Here is an 18,255-nt window from a genome sequence, read left to right on the forward strand (position 1 = left end):
TGAATTTTAGGAAGCAGGTATAAGGTAGGGGTGCGGAGTGTCAGTGGGGTCAGGAGGTTGATGGAGTCAGGTGAAAGGTTTTGTAGGGGGCCTAAGGTTCTGAGGATTCCTTGAAGCTCCGCCTGGACATGAGGAATGGAGTTACCTTGGCAAACACTGTATGTAGTTTTGTTTGAAAGCTGACGCAGTCCCTCAGCCACATACTCCTGACGAAGTACCATCGTTGTGGAACCCTTGTCAGCCGTAAGAATGACGATGGATCAGTCAGCCTTCAGAGCACGAATAGCCTGGGCTTAAGCTGTGGTGATGTTGGAAGTAGGATTAAGGTTTTTCAAGAAGGATTGAGAGGCAAGGCTGGAAGTGAGAAATTTGTGGTGTTACAAGGATGGTTTCCAGGGGTAACAGATAGGGTAAGGATATTTTATTTACTCAGGCGTTTCTGACATTTGACATTACCCCCAAAGGCTTCACACTTAAAGTTCCCATCTCTTGCTGTAACCGTTCTTTCCATCAGTCCCTATACCAGTTCCAAACTAAACAATCCATAGCCCTCACCCACCTAATCCTTCACCTACACATCAACTCAGCCAATGAACAGGATATCCGTGATCTGAAGGCTGACCGATCCATCGTCATTCTTCCGGTTTACAAAGGTTCCACGACCGTGGTACTTGATCACTGGGAGTATGTGGCTGAGGGACTGCCTCAGCTTTCAGACAACACTACAAACAAAGTTTTCCAAGGTAATCCCATTCCTGATGTCCAGGTGGAGCTTCAAGGAATCCTCAGAACCTTAGGGCCCCTGGAAAACCTTTCACCTGACTCCATCAACCTCCTGAACCAACCGACACCCCACACCCCTACCTTCTACCTACTTCCTAAAATTCACAAACCCAATCATCCCGGCCGCCCCATTGTAGTTGGTTACCAAGCCCCCACAGAATGTATATCTGCCTACGTAGATCAACACCTTCAACCCATTACATGAAGTCTCCCTTCCTTCATCAAAGACAACAACCACTTTCTCAAACGCCTGGAATCCTTACCCAATCTGTTACCCCAAAAACCATCCTTGTAATCTTCGTTATACACAAATATCCCGCTCTTCCAGGGGTTAGCTGTGATGGAGCACTTCCTTTCACGCATATCACTTTTTTTTTTATTTATTTATTTATTTATTTTTTTTTTTTTAGGGCGCAAAACTGCTATGGTCATTAGCGCCCAGCCTGTGACTTAGGAAACAGTAAAAAAAAAAAAAAACCCGAAACTGAAAATCAGCAGCAATGGGAACAAAGTCATAAAATTGGAGAAACTAAAAGCAGAAGGAAGGCTTAAAAATCCACTACAGAAAGGGGTTGGTTGTCCCCAAAAAAAGCTTCAAATGACTGACGTCATTTCACTAGCACTAATAAACTGGAGAACGCGGTCGGCTGAGCGCGTGTCATCTGCTAAAATCGACGATAGATCAGGCGATAGCTGTAGACGGGCGCGTAACGGATTAAAATAGGGGCATTCAATTAAAAGGTGTCTTACCGTCCACAGCTGAGAGCAGTGGGGACAGAGTGGGGGAGGATCGCCGCTTAAAAGATGTCGATGGCTATAAAGACAGTGCCCTATCCGGAGTCGAGTTAAAAGTACCTCCTCCCGATGACGCGTTCGGGAGGAAGAAGTCCAAGCGCAAGGAAGAGCTTTCACTTCCCGCAATTTATTATTGGGAAGTGTTAACCAATGCGCATGCCATAAATGAGCAACTTTGCGACATAAACCGCTCCGTAGATCGGTGAAGGGAAGCGACTGAATAGCTGGCCGAGGAAGAGAGACTGCAGCCTTGGCCGCTATATCGGCCGCCTCATTCCCACAGATACCAGCGTGTCCCGGGAGCCAGAGGAACGACACCGAGACGCCCCCCCAGATGGAGCAAGCGCAGACAGTCCTGAATCCGGTGGACCAGAGGGTGCACAGGGTAAAGAGCTTGGAGACTGAGGAGAGAGCTGAGAGAATCTGAGCAGATAATGTACTGTATCCGCCGATGGCGGCGGATGTAGTGGACAGCCTGGAGAACAGCGTAAAGCTCCGCAGTAGACACCGAACACTGGTCGGGAAGCCGAAATTGATTTGGGGTGTCGTCAACAATATAGGCACTCCCTACACCTAACGATGTTTTCGAGCCGTCGGTGTAAATAAATGTGGCGTCCGTCATTTGTGCACATAGAGCAGCAAATGCCCGACGATAAACAAGTGTAGGGGTACCATCCTCGGGAAATCGACAAAGGTCACGGAGCAGGCAGATCCGGGGACGGAGCCAAGGCGGTGCTGTACCCGAAGTTGTCAAAAAGGTTTCAGGAAAGTAGAAGGAAAGAGAATGGAGCAGTTGACGGAAGCGGACTCCCGGGGATAGTAGGGAGGAGGAGCGGCCAGCATACCCTACATCAAATGAGGCGTCGAAAAAAAGGGCATGGGCTGGATTAGCAGGCATGGAAGACAGATGGCTAGCATAACGACTTTGAAGGACCGCTCGCCGATTGGACAACGGAGGTTCAGCAGTCTCAGCATAAAGGCTTCCCACAGGGCTAGTGTAAAAAGCTCCAGACACTAAACGTAATCCACGGTGGTGGATAGAGTCGAGACGCCGAAGAATAGACGGCCGAGCAGAGGAGTAGACTATGCTTCCATAATCCAATTTCGAGCGCACTAAGGCGCGATAGAGGCGGAGAAGGACCACTCGGTCCGCTCCCCAGGACGTACCATTCAGGACATGGAGGGTGTTAAGCGATCGCAGACAGCGAGCCGAAAGATAGGAAACGTGGGAGGACCAGCACAGTTTTCTGTCAAACGTAAGACCCAAGAATTTAGCGACGTCTGAAAACGGAAGGTTGACAGGTCCTAGATGTAAGGAGGGCGGAAGAAACTCCTTACGTCGCCAAAAATTAACACAAACGGTCTTAATGGGAGAGAAACGGAAGCCTGTTTCGATGCTCCAAGAGTGGAGGCGATCGAGACATCCTTGAAGACGTCGTTCAAGAAGGCTGGTCCGTTGAGAGCTGTAGTAGATCGCAAAATCATCCACAAAGAGGGAGCCCGAGACATCGGGAAGGAGACAATCCATAATTGGATTTATAGCGATGGCAAACAGTACAATACTCAGCATGGAGCCCTGGGGTACCCCGTTTTCTTGGGAGAAAGTGCGGGAGAGAGTAGTGTTCACCCGCACCCTAAATGTGCGCTCTGCCATAAATTCGCGAAGAAAAAGGGGCAGCCGGCCTCGAAAGCCCCAAGAGAACAGTGTGCGGAGGATGCCTGTCCTCCAACAGGTATCGTATGCTCGCTCCAGATCAAAAAATATTGCTACCGTTTGGCGTTTCCGGAGAAAATTGTTCATGATATAAGTGGAGAGAGCAACAAGATGGTCAACTGCAGAACGATGCTTTCAGAATCCACATTGGGCAGGTGTTAAAAGACTGCGGGATTCCAGCCACCACGCTAAACGGTAATTCACCATACGCTCCAAAACCTTACAGACACTACTCGTGAGAGAAATGGGGCGATAGCTAGGGGGGAGATGTTTGTCCTTTCCAGGTTTCGGAACAGGAACGACGATAGCTTCCCGCCATCGTCTGGGAAAAGTACTGTCGGTCCAAATTCGATTATAAAGGCGAAGGAGGTAACGCAGACTATGGGTTGATAAATGCAGCAACATTTGGACGTGGATACCATCTGGTCCTGGGATGGAGGAGCGAGAAGAAGAGAGTGCATGTTGGAGTTCCCGCAAGGAGAAAACAGTATTGTAGCTTTCGTGATTTTGAGAGGAGAAAGCAAGAGGTTGCACTTCCGCAGCACGTTTCTTCGGGAGAAACGCTGGCGGGTAATTTGAAGAGCTCGAAATCTCAGCAAAGTGCTGACCCAACGAGTTAGAAATTGCGACGGGGTCCACTAATGTGTCATGCGCGACAGTGAGCCCAGAGACCGGGGAGAAACTAGGCGCGCCTGAGAACCGTCGAAGCCGACTCCAAACTTCCGAGGAGGGAGTGAAGGTGTTAAATGAGCTAATAAAGAATTTCCAGCTTGCCTTCTTGCTATCGCGGATGACACGACGGCATCGCGCTCGTAGCTGCTTATAGCGGATACAGTTGGCCAAAGTAGGATGGTGGCGGAAAACGCAGAGAGCACGTCGCCGCTCACGTAGTGCATCACGGCATGCCTCGTTCCACCAAGGAACTGGGGGGTGCCGGGGCAATTCGGAGGTGCGTGGTATTGAATGTTCCGCAGCTGTAAGAATAACGTCGGTAATATGTGTGACCTCATCGTCGACGCTGGGAAAGTGACGGTCATCGAATGTCGCTAGAGACGAAAAAAGTGTCCAATCGGCTTGAGCAAACTTCCAGCGTCGCGGGCGCATATATGGCCGTTGAGGCTGCAGTCTAAGGACACATGGAAAGTGGTCACTGGAGTGTGTATCTTCAAGGGCGAACCATTCGAAGCGCCGAGCTAGCGGAACAGTACCGACCGCAAGGTCCAAATGAGATAAATTTGCCGTGGAGGCAGACAAAAACGTAGGGACCCCAGTGTTGAGGCAAACTAGATCTGCTTGGTGGAAGACATCTAGCAATAGTGAGCCACGTGGACAAGGATGTGGAGATCCCCAAAGCGGGTGGTGGGCATTGAAGTCCCCAACCAGCAAATATGGGGGTGGAAGCTGACCAAGAAGATGAAGGAGATCAGCTCGTGCCATTGGTGTGGACGATGGAATGTATACAGTACAAAGAGAGAACATGTATCCGGAAAGGGAAAGACGGACGGCGACAGCTTGGAAGGAAGTGTTTAAATGGATTGGGTGATAATGGACAGTTTCATGGAGAAGAATCATGAGTCCTCCGTGTGCTGGAGTGCCTTAAACAGAGGGGAGATCATATCGGACGGACTGAAACTGAGGGAGAACAAAGCGGTCATGGGGACGCAGCTTTGTTTCCTGAAGACAGAAGATGACTGGCGAGTAGGATTGTAAGAGGATCGACAATTCATCCCGATTGGCTCGAATACCACGGATATTCCAGTGGATAATGGACATAGGGTGAACAGAAAATGGAGGAATGTGACCAAGGTCGCTGTCAACTCAACGACTGCTCTGAGCTTGCGACCGACAGCATGGAATGGCATTCAGCCGAAGGCAGAAGATCCTGATCCATAGGTTGGTCAGGAGCAGCTCCTGCCACCAGCGACCGGCCGGTTGATCGGCCGCCAGCAGTGCGCCTCGGCGACACAGAAGACGGCCGAGGGCGACTTCCGCCAGGTGGTGCTGTAGATGGGACACGCCTTGGCGGAGAAGGAGAGGAAATGGGTTTCTTTGTAGCCTTCTTGGAAGTATGATGTTTAGAGGAAGGAGGAACCGATGGTTGGGAAGTTGCCGTACGTAAAAACTCTTCACGAATATGCTCTTTTTTCGAAGTCTTGGTGTCTGACTTTTGGGCTCGAGATTTAGCAGAACTCGACAAAGGGTGAGCCAGAGAGTGGGCAGGCGAAAGTGGTGAGGTTGAACGGGCAATCTTTGCGCTGGCCGATCTGACGACCGTGGCACTAAAGGTGAGGTCGCAAGTCTGCGTGGCCGCCTCCTTTGTTGGCCGAGGAGAAGCAAGGACAGTGCTGTAGTTTCCTTTCTGAGGCACGGTGGGCTGTCGACTGGCGAATAATTTTCGAGCAGCAAAGGTCGACACCTTTTCCTTTACTCTAATTTCCTGGATGAGCTTTTCGTCCTTAAAAACGGGACAATCTCGAGAGGAAGCGGCATGGTCACCCATACAGTTGATGCAGCGAGGGGATGGAGGTGGACAAGCACCCTCATGGGCATCCCTGCCACACGTAACACATTTGGCCGGATTGGAACAGGACTGGCTGGTGTGATTGAACCGCTGGCACCGATAGCAACGCGTAGGGTTCGGGACGTAAGGGCGAACGGAAATTATCTCATAGCCGGCTTTGATTTTCGATGGTAGTTGAACTTTGTCAAATGTCAAGAAGACAGTGCGGGTTGGAATGAAGTTCGTGTCAACCCTTTTCATAACCCTATGAACAGCCGTTACGCCCTGGTCAGACAGGTAGTGATGAATTTCTTCGTCAGACAGTCCATCGAGGGAGCGTGTATAAACGACTCCACGCGAGGAATTTAAGGTACGGTGCGGTTCCACCCGGACAGGGAAGGTGTGTAGTAGTGACGTACGCAGCAATTTTTGTGCCTTGAGGGCACTGACTGTTTCTAACAACAGGGTGCCATTCCGTAATCTGGAACAAGACTTTACAGGACCTGCAATTGCGTCGACACCTTTCTGAATAGTGAAAGGGTTGACCGTGGAGAAGTCGTGACCTTCGTCAGACCGAGAAACAACAAGGAACTGTGGCAACGATGGAAGAACTGACTGTGGTTGAGACTCAGTGAACTTACGTTTGTGAGCAGACATAGTGGAAGGTGAGGAAACCATTGCGGAAGAATCCCCCATGATTACCGGCGTCTCCGATGGCGCGCTCCTCCCTTGTGGGAGCCCTCTCTGAGGGCACTCCCGCCTTAGGTGATTGTTCACACCTCAGGTCACACCTCCCGACAAACGGACGGAGGGACCAATCGGCACTTTCGGAAGGTATCACCTCGGGTAATCACCCCTCCCTGGGCCTGGCCGTTACCAGGGGGTACGTACGTGTCCTACCTGTCTACCCGGGGCGGGGAATTACGCGTTACCCCGTCACCGGCTACGCACGGAAGTGCGTGGGTTGGCCTTCAGACACGCACAGGGAGGAAGAAAGAGAAAGGGAAAGGAAAGAAGAGAGGTCTCAAACGCCGCAGCGGAGAAGGTAGAGAGAAGAGGTAAGGAAAAGAGAAGGACAAAGGAAGGATGAAGACTTACAAGCAAGGAATGAAGACGAAGAATGTAGTATATGTACAAGCATCCGTCTCCGGACGTAGGCACAAACCATAACCCCAGAGAAAGGGAAGGAAAGAGCCAGAGGTGAAGGGGGGGGGGGGGGGGGTGGCGAAGATGGGGGATGGGGAAGGATGCGGAAAGGGAAGGGATGCAGCCCGGAAAGGAAGGAAGGCCACATCAGCTCGGGGTCCCGTGCTCGCTATGCACGAATCCACAAAATAGTTGTGGATCCCCTGGGGGGATTGCGCATATCACCTGCTACCCTACCTAAAACCTCTTTCCTCATTACCTTAGCCAACTTCATCCTAACCCACAACTACTTCACTTTTGAAGGCCAGACATACCAACAATTAAAGGGAACAGCCATGGGTACCAGGATGGCCCCCTCGTACACCAACCTATTTAGGGGTTGCTTAGAGGAAGACTTCTTGGTTACCCAAGCCTGCCAACCCACAGTTTGGTACAGATTTAGTGATGATATCTTTATGATCTGGACTCACAGTGAAAAACAACTCCAGAATTTCCTCTCCAACCTCAACTCCTTTGGTTCCATCAGATTCACCTGGTCCTACTCCAAATCCCATGCCACTTTCCTCGACGTTGACCTCCATCTGTCCAATGGCCAGCTTCACACATCTGTCCACATCAAACCAACCAACAAGCAACAGTACCTCCATTTTGACAGCTGCCACCCATTCCGTATCAAACGGTCGCTTCCCTATAGCGTAGGTCTTTGTGGCAAACGTATCTGCTCCAGTCCTGAATCCCTAAACCATTACACCAATAACCTGAAAACAGCTTTTGCATCCCGCAACTGCCTTCTCGACCTGGTACAGAAGCAAATAGCTAGAGCCACTTCCTCATCCCCTCAAACCCAGAACCTCCCACAAGTGTCCCACTTGTGACAGCATACTTTCTGGGACTGGATCAGACTCTGAATGTGGCTCTCCAGCAGGGATACGACTTCATCAAATCCTGCCCTGAAATGAGATCCATCCTTCATGAAATCCTTCCCACTCCACCAAGAGTGTCTTTCCGCCGTCCATCTAACCTTCGTAACCTCTTGGTTCATCCCTACGAAATCCCCAAACCACCTTCCCTACCCTCTGGCTCCTACCCTTGTAACTGCTCCCAGTGTAAGACCTGTCCCATGCACCCTCCCACCACCATCTACTCCAGTCCTGTAACTCGGAAGGTGTACACGATCAAAGGCAGAGCCACGTGTGACAGCACCCACGTGATTTAGCAACTGACCTGCCTACACTGTAAAGCTTTTTATGTGAGAATGACCAGCAACAAACTGTCCATTTGCATGAAGGGACATAGGCAGACAGTGTTTGTTGGTAATGAGGATCACCCTGTTGCTAAAAATGCCTTGGTGCACGGCCAGCATGTCTTGGCACAGTGTTACACCGTCCGGGTTACCTAGATACTTCCTACTGACACCAACTTATCAGAACTCCGGAGATGGGAACTTGCCCTTCAATATATTCTCTTTTCCCGTTACCCACCAGGCCTTGACCTCCGCTAATTTCAAGTTGCCGCCGCTCGTACCTCACCTGTCATTCAACAACATCTTTGCCTCTGTACTTCCGCCTTGACTGACATCTCTGCCCAACCTCTTTGCATTTACATACGTCTGCTTGTGTCTGTCTGTGCGGATGGATATGTGTGTGTGTGTGTGTGTGTGTGTGTGTGTGTGCGTGCGCGCGAGTGTGTACCTGTCCCTTTTTCCCCCCAGGGTGGGTCTCTCCGCTCCCGGGATTGGGTTGGCTCCTTGCCCTCTCCCTTGGGGCCCGCATCCTTTCGTCTTTCCCTCTCCTTCCCTCTTTCCTGGTGGGACGGCCGTGGGTTACAGGGGCTTGAAGTTTGTGTTTGTTGTTTATGTCAGCGTGCCAACGCTTTCGTTTGGTAAGTTGCAGAATCTTTGTTTTTAGATATATTTTTCCCACGTGGAATGGTTCCCTCTATTTTTTATATAGATTCTGTAACTTGCCAAGCGGGGGCGTTGGTGCAGGCGGTAACAATCACAAACGCGCACACGGGTTTCGGGCTTTCGCCCCCCATGGTCGCTTCGTCGGGGGGGGGGGGGGGGGGGGGGGATGTGGATTTCAAGGGTGGGGAGTGTTCTGGTCCTGGGAGGGACGGGTGTGCATTCGCACACACACACATATCCTGTGTGTGTGTGTGTGCGCGCGAGTGTATACCTGTCCCTTTTTCCCCCCAAGGTAAGTCTTTCCGCTCTCGGGATTGGGATGACTCCTTACCCTCTCCCTTAAAACTCACATCTTTTCGACTTTCCCTCTCCTTCCCTCTTTCCTGATGAAGCAATCGTGGGTAGCGAAAGCTTGAAATTTGTGTGTATGTTTGTGTTTGTTATTGTTTCTATCAACTGCCACAATTTCTATCAGACTGACAAATAGCAAATAGTTGCAAAACCCATCAACTGTTCAGCAAAACAGACATTGGACAGCGGCATCCAGAGATATCTGGTTGTTATACAACACCATGAGAACTATTTTCTACAAGGTGAACATCATCACGAAGACAAAACAATTGTGAATTTTGTCTGTGATATGGTTCCTGGAGATTTTGACATCACCAGACAGTTATGTTCCTGTTTCACCATATGACACAGCAGATCATCAGACAGGAGATAATATTGGTAACAGTTTGCTGGGATCGATAAGACTAACAACTGAGAGAGGTGGTGGTTAGCTTGTTCCAAAATTTGTAAAGTTTAGGAAATTTGGTAGAGTTCCTAACTGTGAGCTTCTGCATGTTAGAATTTGATTAATTAAGCTGTGAATACAGTTACATAGTTTACGGAGGTCACCTATTTGAGTGAGCAGCTGGTGCAGTAAGCTGTGTATTTGTGAGGCTGGATAATTCCAGTAGAAGGAAGTTTATACGGACTTTAGGGGTCCTACAGTTCTGTGAACGGGTGCTAACGAATCTGCTGACCAACTCTGAAGTGACAGAGTTAATGCTTATTTGGTGGTTGTGGGTTGGCGGATTACTGTGTCTTCCAAGTGGAGCCTCAATGTAATTTAGATTTTGTTTGGCAGTCACTAATGATTCATACATTGAGAATTGTGTCTTATTTTGCTACTGCACATAGCATGTTACATCAAGTTTGTTCCTTATTTTGTTTGAGAACTCAAAAACAGCTAAGGGCATACACGCCCATGTCAAAACTGTAGAGCATCAAGACAAAGAGCAGTTAAAAATGACTACATGTCAATCCCAATCGACCGAAGAGAAGACAGCTAAAAACAGGGATGTGGAGAAAGGTCTATAAAATACACGACAGAGTAACGGAGGTACAGAACTAAAAATTAACTGGCCTTCGACACACTGCTATGATGGTAAATAGTAAAAAGCAGCCGACAATCCGCCATCATTCACTAAAATGGCAGATAACTCGGACAGCAAACACAAACAAGAATGTAAGCAGTTAAAAAAAGGGTGTCCCATCAGGAAATGGTGGACCATCAAAAGTTGAGCATGATGTATACTAAGTGGTGGGGCAGCACCACTTAAATGGCGATGGCTAAAAAGACATGCTCAATATGCAACCTAGTTAAAATGATTTCCTCACAGTGAGAGAGCCGAGAGGTGGTCATCCAAGCCGCTGGGAGAGGCTTAGTAACACAGAGCTCGTTCCTGTGAAGGGAGAACCAGTGGTGATGCCGAAGTGACACAGCCTGCTGACAGACGGTAACACAGAGTTAGTCAGAGGGAATGTAAGAACTAGCAGGGTGAGGTACGAGGACTGCAGCCTTGGCAGCAGTGTCAGTGGCCTCATTCCCTGTCAGATCGACGTGACCAGGAACCCAATGTACATCATAGTGGCTCCATCAAGAGTGAGTAAGTGACAGCTTTCCTGGACCTGTTGCAGTAAGGGATGGACAGTGTACAGCACACAGAGACTTTGAAGAGCACAGAGTGGGCAGATGACACAATTGAAAAGCTTGTGTCGCTGGATGTATTGTGTGACCTGATACAGGGGGAAGAGCTCTGCTGTAAATACTGAGCAGTGTTCCAGAAGCCAAAACAGAAAAAGTCAGCGCCACTGACAAAGGCACACTTGACACCATGGTCAGTCCGAGAGCAATTAGTGTACACAAAGACAATATCGCGAAGTTCCATGCGAAGGTTGTGAAACTGAAGTGAGGCTGGAGTAGTGTCCTTAGGAAGTAAATGTGAAGTTTGTGATCTACCCTAACATATAAGGAAAAGGAACTGAAAGTTAGAAAAGTTGGACTCATTATGAGGCACTGAGTAACTATTTTAAGACCACTGAAGAGTGATGAGTGACTTTTGGAATTTGTTCGAAGTAGTGGGACCGCGTATTGTCGATGTCTGAAATGATTGAGCCTTGAATTACTATTCAACTGCAGTATTTAAAGTGGCTTTGACACATATTTTTTTTCTTCTTCTTTCTTTTTTTCTCAAGGGGACATGGTTTTCTTGTCACTCAATCACATGTGTATTCAGAAAGTGTATTGAGAACTGATTTTACCAATAAATAGTAAAATAAGTGAGCCGAGACTGACTAAAGAAAGAAAAACTTCAACATTTATCTCCTAATTTCATAGAGTGAGTACAGATGTTTGTAATTATTTGAAAGAGTTTTGCATATGAGAAACTGTTTGCGACAGTGTCTGATGTAGAACAGTAAACGGTGGGTGTTACGTGGTGTTGTTGATCTTAATGTCACTGCCAATCGCTACAGTCTACCCGAGTTTGGGAATAATAGTTAACATCACCTCAGCTGAAGTAATCTAGAACAGTTGACTTTTGACATCGTGAAAGTGGTTGGATGCGATTGCTCACCGCGTATAAAAATTATTTTAATTTTGCTGGGTATATGTATGTCAAATAAAAATGCGATGGGAATAATTCTTGTAATCTGCTGAATAATAACACTCATTATGTAGAGTGACAGCGTAAGCTATTCTAGCTAGTGAGATAACATTCAACACAAGGCAGACGACATCATATACATACCCAACTCAACTTCGACATAGTTTAGTGTCAGAAAGAACAGACCACTGGAGATAACAAGCAAGCTGGTCAGTGCAGAACGAGAGATCCAAATGGGAATAGGTATGCATGGAGTCTGAAAGGAATGTTAGTGCTCCAGTGTTACGACACGTGAGATTGAGTTGATTGAGATCAGGCAAGAGGGCATCTCTCGAACAGGTTCTCAAAGAGCCCCAAACGGGATGGTGGGAATTGAAGTCGCCAAGCAGCAAAAATGGGTCAGGGAGCTAACCAATAAACTGGTGGAAGTCTGCCCTGGTGACAGCGAATGATTGGGGGATGCAGAGGTTTTTTCTAAAAAAAAAGGTGGAATGGGGAAGGAAAACACTGACTCCAACAGCTTGCAGCCAGGTGTTCAGTGACATGGTTTGACTATGAACACCATCCTGGATGAGCAGCATGACTCCCCAATGAGATGGAATACTGTCTTCAGGAGGAAGGTCAAAGTAGACTGGAAGGAAATGTGAAAGGTCAAAGCGGCTGTGAGAGTGCAATTTTGTTCCTTGAAGGCTGGATGCTGTGGTTTCAAGAGCAGCCATACTTCCTTGTGGGATCTAATAATGTGCATGTTCCATTGGACAAGAATCATAATATGTAATGGGAGGGGCAAACAAATGAAGGGTAGTCACCTAGGCAGCTGCCGAGTACCAGCCTTCGAAGACTCACTGCTACAAGGTGCAGAGGTAAGGACCCAGTTCCATGCAATTTACAGAGGCATCGGCATTCTCGCTCAGTCTGCCTGTGGATGCCACGGTGGAAAATGGTAGGCAGTGTGCACCAGCGAAATAGAGGTTGGTGAATAAGGGTGTCGTGTGGCAACACCATCGAAGAGGACCTCTGAGTCGGGGAAAGAGATGACCGTTTATCTTTACTTGATTTCTTAGAGCCTTTACAGTTTGCAGACAACGATTCAGAAATTTCTCGACTGGAGGGACGTATAAAGTCTTTGCAGGAGTATTCCTTTGGCCCCTTTCAGCCTCTCGATTGCGTAGCAGATGATTTTGCTGCCAAGGGCAAAAACTGGGTGTCTTGTTGCGCAGCTGTAGGAGAAGGAGACGAGGATGCTACCGTGACATTGGGCAATATCACAACTGCAGTAACGAACTGGAGGTCACAAGTGTGCATGGCCATGACCTTTGAGGAGTGAGGCATAGTAAGAATGTCAAAAATAAATGCTAGATGGTAAAATGCAGGGCTTTCGACTAGCCAACAACTTGTGAGTAACAGGGTAGGGTCCTTTTCCCTTCAGCCAGATCTCCTGGATGGCCCGCTCACAGAAGAACCCCAAAAGTGCTCCACTTGTGACAGGATACTTTCCGGGACTGGATCAGACTCTGAATGTGGCTCTCCAGCAGGGATACGACTTCCTCAAATCCTGCCCTGAAATGAGATCCATCCTTCATGAAATCCTCCCCACTCCACCAAGAGTGTCTTTCCGCCGTCCACCTAACCTTCGTAACCTCTTAGTTCATCCCTATGAAATCCCCAAACCACCTTCCCTACCCTCTGGCTCCTATCCTTGTAACTGCCCCCGGTGTAAAACCTGTCCCATGCACCCTCCCACCACCACCTACTCCAGTCCTATAACCCGGAAGGTGTACACGATCAAAGACAGAGCCACGTGTGAAAGCACCCACGTGATTTAACAACTGACCTGCCTACACTGTGAAGCTTTCTATGTGGGAATGACCAGCAACAAACTGTCCATTCACATGAATGGACACAGGCAGACAGTGTTTGTTGGTAATGAGGATCACCCTGTGGCTAAACATGCCTTGGTGCACGGCCAGTACATCTTGGCACAGTGTTACACCGTCCGGGTTATCTGGATACTTCCCACTAACACCAACCTGTCAGAACTCCGGAGATGGGAACTTGCCCTTCAGTATATCCTCTCTTCTCATTATCCGCCAGGCCTCAATCTCCGCTAATTTCAATTTGCCGCCGCTCATACCTCACCTGTCTTTCAACAACATCTTTGCCTCTACTTCTGCCTCGACTGCCATCTCTGCCCAAACTCTTTGCCTTTACAAATGTCTGCTTGTGTCTGTGTATGTGCGGATGGATGTGTGTGTGTGTGTGTGTGTGTGTGTGTGTGTGTGTGTGTGTGTGTGTGTGTGTATACCTGTCCTTTTTTCCCCCAAGGTAAGTCTTCCCACTCCCGGGATTGGAATGACTCCTTACCCTCTTCCTTAAAACCCACATCCTTTCGTCTTTCCCTCTCCTTCCCTCTTTCCTGATGAAGCAACAGTTTGTTGCGAAAGCTTGAATTTCGTGTGTATGTTTGTGTGTGTATCGACCTGCCAGCACTTTCGTTCGGTAAGTCACATCATCTTTGTTTTTAGATATATTTTTCCCACGTGGAAAGTTTCCCTCTATTATATTCGTATCATTAATTTGAACCCAACAATTACGTTTGTTATTGTCACTGTTGCATTTCGAAATCTTTCCTGTCATCTTATTTTCTCTTTCTGTTTTTGCAAGTAGTTTCACTTTCTATTCACCTTCTCCTCTTTACCGCATCTACCATACAATTTTATCCCGCCTATATATACTCAATAATACATAACCCACTTCCAAATCATAACCAAAAAAACTTTTTTTTCCGCTTTCAACAATACCGCTGCTACAAAATCCACTGTTTCCAGCTCACAAACAGTTCATTTCAGCTATGAAACAGCCATTTTAGCTAGTTCTAATAACTTTCGTTTTTTCACTTTTTTTCCATTTCCGTTTTTCCCACATCACTGATCTTTTTTAGCCGCTTCCCACAGGTTTTAACGTCATTATTTCTTCGTCAGACAACTGTTAGCCTCATTTTCACAATCTGCCACCACTAAACCACTCCTTTTAATACATTTACACGCAGTTTTTTCGAAATTTTCCCGAATTGCTCCACCCTTTAACGTGTTTTGGCAGCAACACAACAACACAACCACATAACCTTTGTGCACATCGTTGTCTACCATCCCAAGTTCACCAAAGGATCAACATAGCCCAGCTATAACCAACACTTTTTCGCCTTTTTTCACACCAGATCTCCAGTTGCTTTCTAGTTCACCTGATCTCTCGCCATATATTTTTATTTTCATTTTCATTTCAGCCTCATGTTACACTTTCCACCTTCTAATCCCATGTCAGCCTCACAACATCCCCACAACGACCCCATTAAGTTTTATTTATATTCCCTCCGCAAACATGCCTTCGCCCTAGCCAGATTACACTCCCATATTCTATTTTCTCAGGCATGTCTGACATTTGGCATTACCCCCAAAGGCCTCACACTTAAAGTTCCCATCTCTGGCTGTAATCCTTCTTTCCATCAGTCCCTATACCAGGTCCAAACTGAACAATCCATTGCCCTCACCCACCTAATCCTTCACCTACACATCAACTCAGCCAATGAACACACCCGTCAACTCCTATCCTTAATAAAAGTCCTCAATCTTTCCTCTCCCATATCCACACTGGCTGTTCAGAGCATCCTCCTACAGGCCAATCGCAAATTAGAACAGCATGCAACCCTCCACCTCAAAAAACTATCCAATCTCCTGGTTTCCCGCCTCCGGAAAGGCAACTCACTCACCCTTCACAACCTTTCCAGCAAACCTCAACCTCCTCTCATTGCACACAGACCCAGTCTCTCCCATCTACTCAATCTCCCACTTCCAGCTCCACTCCTCCTAAAACCTCAAAATTCCAATCAACACTATCTGGAACCACAACACCCTAATTCAGTAGTTAACCTTTCCTCCAAACCTCTCTCCCAATCCGAAACCTCTGTTCTATCCAAAGGCCTCACCTTCAGCCCCACTCCCAGATTCAACCAAACAGCCCTTGTCAAAGATTTAATGTCCTACACCCGTACTCTCTGCTGGAAATATCACTTTGCCACAAAGAAAAATGATCCTACTCCTAATGGTCCAACTCCCCAAGATACTATCCAAATTGAACCCTGCCTGGAACAGTTCCGTCCTCCGTCACAGCGGGACCCACCTCCTCTCCCTCAAAATCACCCTCTCCAAATCTTCCACGAATTTCTGACTTCGAGCCTTGCCTCTCAATCCTTCTTAAAAAACCTCAATCCTACTCCCAACATCACCACTGCTGAAGCCCAGGCTATCCGTGATCTGAAGGCTGACCGATCCATCGTCATTCTTCCGGCGGCCAAGGGTTCCACGACCGTGTTACTTGATCGTCAGGAGTATGTGGCTGAGGGACTGCGTCAGCTTTCAGACAACACTACATACAAAGTTTGCCAAGGTAATCCCATTCCTGATGTGCAGGCGGAGCTTCAAGGAATCCTCAGAACCTTAGGCGCCCTACAAAACCTTTCACCTGACTCCATCAACCTCCTGACTCCATCAACCTCCTGACTCCATCAACCTCCTGACTCCATCAACCTCCTGACTCCATCAACCTCCTGACTCCATCAACCTCCTGACTCCATCAACCTCCTGACTCCATCAACCTCCTGACTCCATCAACCTCCTGACTCCATCAACCTCCTGACTCCATCAACCTCCTGACTCCATCAACCTCCTGACTCCATCAACCTCCTGACTCCATCAACCTCCTGACTCCATCAACCTCCTGACTCCATCAACCTCCTGACTCCATCAACCTCCTGACTCCATCAACCTCCTGACTCTACCAACACCCCGCACCCCTACCTTCTACCTTCTACCTAAAATTCACAAACCCAATCATTCCGGCCGTCCCATTGTAGCTGGCTACCAAGCCCCCACAGAACGTATCTCTGCCTACGTAGATCAACACCTTCAACCCATTACATGCAGTCTCCCATCCTTCATCAAAGACACCAAAAACTTTCTCGAACGCCTGGAATCCCTACCCAGTCTGTTACCCCCGGAGACCATCCTTGTAACCATTGATGCCACTTCCTTATACACAAGTATTCCGCACGTCCAGGGCCTCGCTGCGATGGAGCACTTCCTTTCACGCCGATCACCTGCCACCCTACCAAAAACCTCTTTCCTCATTACCTTAGCCAGCTTCATCCTGACCCACAACTTCTTCACTTTTGAAGGCCAGACATACCAACAATTAAAGGGAACAGCCATAGGTACCAGGATGGCCCCCTCGTACACCAACCTATTTAGGGGTTGCTTAGAGGAAGACTTCTTGGTTACCCAAGCCTGCCAACCCACAGTTTGGTACAGATTTAGTGATGATATCTTTATGATCTGGACTCACAGTGAAAAACAACTCCAGAATTTCCTCTCCAACCTCAACTCCTTTGGTTCCATCAGATTCACCTGGTCCTACTCCAAATCCCATGCCACTTTCCTCGACGTTGACCTCCATCTGTCCAATGGCCAGCTTCACACATCTGTACACATCAAACCAACCAACAAGCAACAGTACCTCCATTTTGACAGCTGCCACCCATTCCGTATCAAACGGTCACTTCCCTATAGCGTAGGTCTTTGTGGCAAACGTATCTGCTCCAGTCCTGAATCCCTAAACCATTACACCAATAACCTGAATACAGCTTTTGCATCCCGCAACTACCCTCCCGACCTGGTACAGAAGCAAATAACCAGAGCCACTTCCTCATCCCCTCAAACCCAGAACCTCTCACAGAAGAACCCCAAAAGTGCTCCACTTGTGACAGGATACTTTCCGGGACTGGATCAGACTCTGAATGTGGCTCTCCAGCAGGGATACGGCTTCCTCCAATCCTGCCCTGAAATGAGATCCATCCTTCATGAAATCCTCCCCACTCCACCAAGAGTGTCTTTCTGCCGTCCACCTAACCTTCGTAACCTCTTAGTTCATCCCTATGAAATCCCCAAACCACCTTCCCTACCCTCTGGCTCCTACCCTTGTAACCGCCCCCGGTGTAAAACCTGTCCCATGCACCCTCCCACCACCACCTACTCCAGTCCTGTAACCCGGAAGGTGTACACGATCAAAGGCAGAGCCACGTGTGAAAGCACCCACGTGATTTACCAACTGACCTGCCTACACTGTGAAGCTTTCTATGTGGGAATGACCAGCAACAAACTGTCCATTCGCATGAATGGACACAGGCAGACAGTGTTTGTTGGTAATGAGGATAACCCTTTGGCTGAACATGCCTTGGTGCACGGCCAGTACATCTTGGCACAGTGTTACACCGTCCGGGTTATCTGGATACTTTCCACTAACACCAACCTGTCAGAACTCCGGAGATGGGAACTTGCCCTTCAGTATATCCTCTCTTCTCATTATCCGCCAGGCCTCAATCTCCGCTAATTTCAATTTGCCGCCGCTCATACCTCACCTGTCTTTC

General features: G+C 48.2%; 1 protein-coding gene across 1 annotated transcript in view; it reads right to left on the reverse strand.

Moving 5' to 3' along the window:
* LOC126194697 (insulin-degrading enzyme) overlaps positions 1-18,255 on the reverse strand; it is a 196,661-nt gene that overhangs the window by 97,409 nt on the left and 80,997 nt on the right. The gene's annotated exons all lie outside the window — the stretch shown is intronic.

Source organism: Schistocerca nitens, chromosome 7, assembly GCF_023898315.1.
Source record: "Schistocerca nitens isolate TAMUIC-IGC-003100 chromosome 7, iqSchNite1.1, whole genome shotgun sequence".
In the NCBI taxonomy this organism is placed as follows: Eukaryota; Metazoa; Arthropoda; class Insecta; order Orthoptera; family Acrididae; genus Schistocerca; species Schistocerca nitens.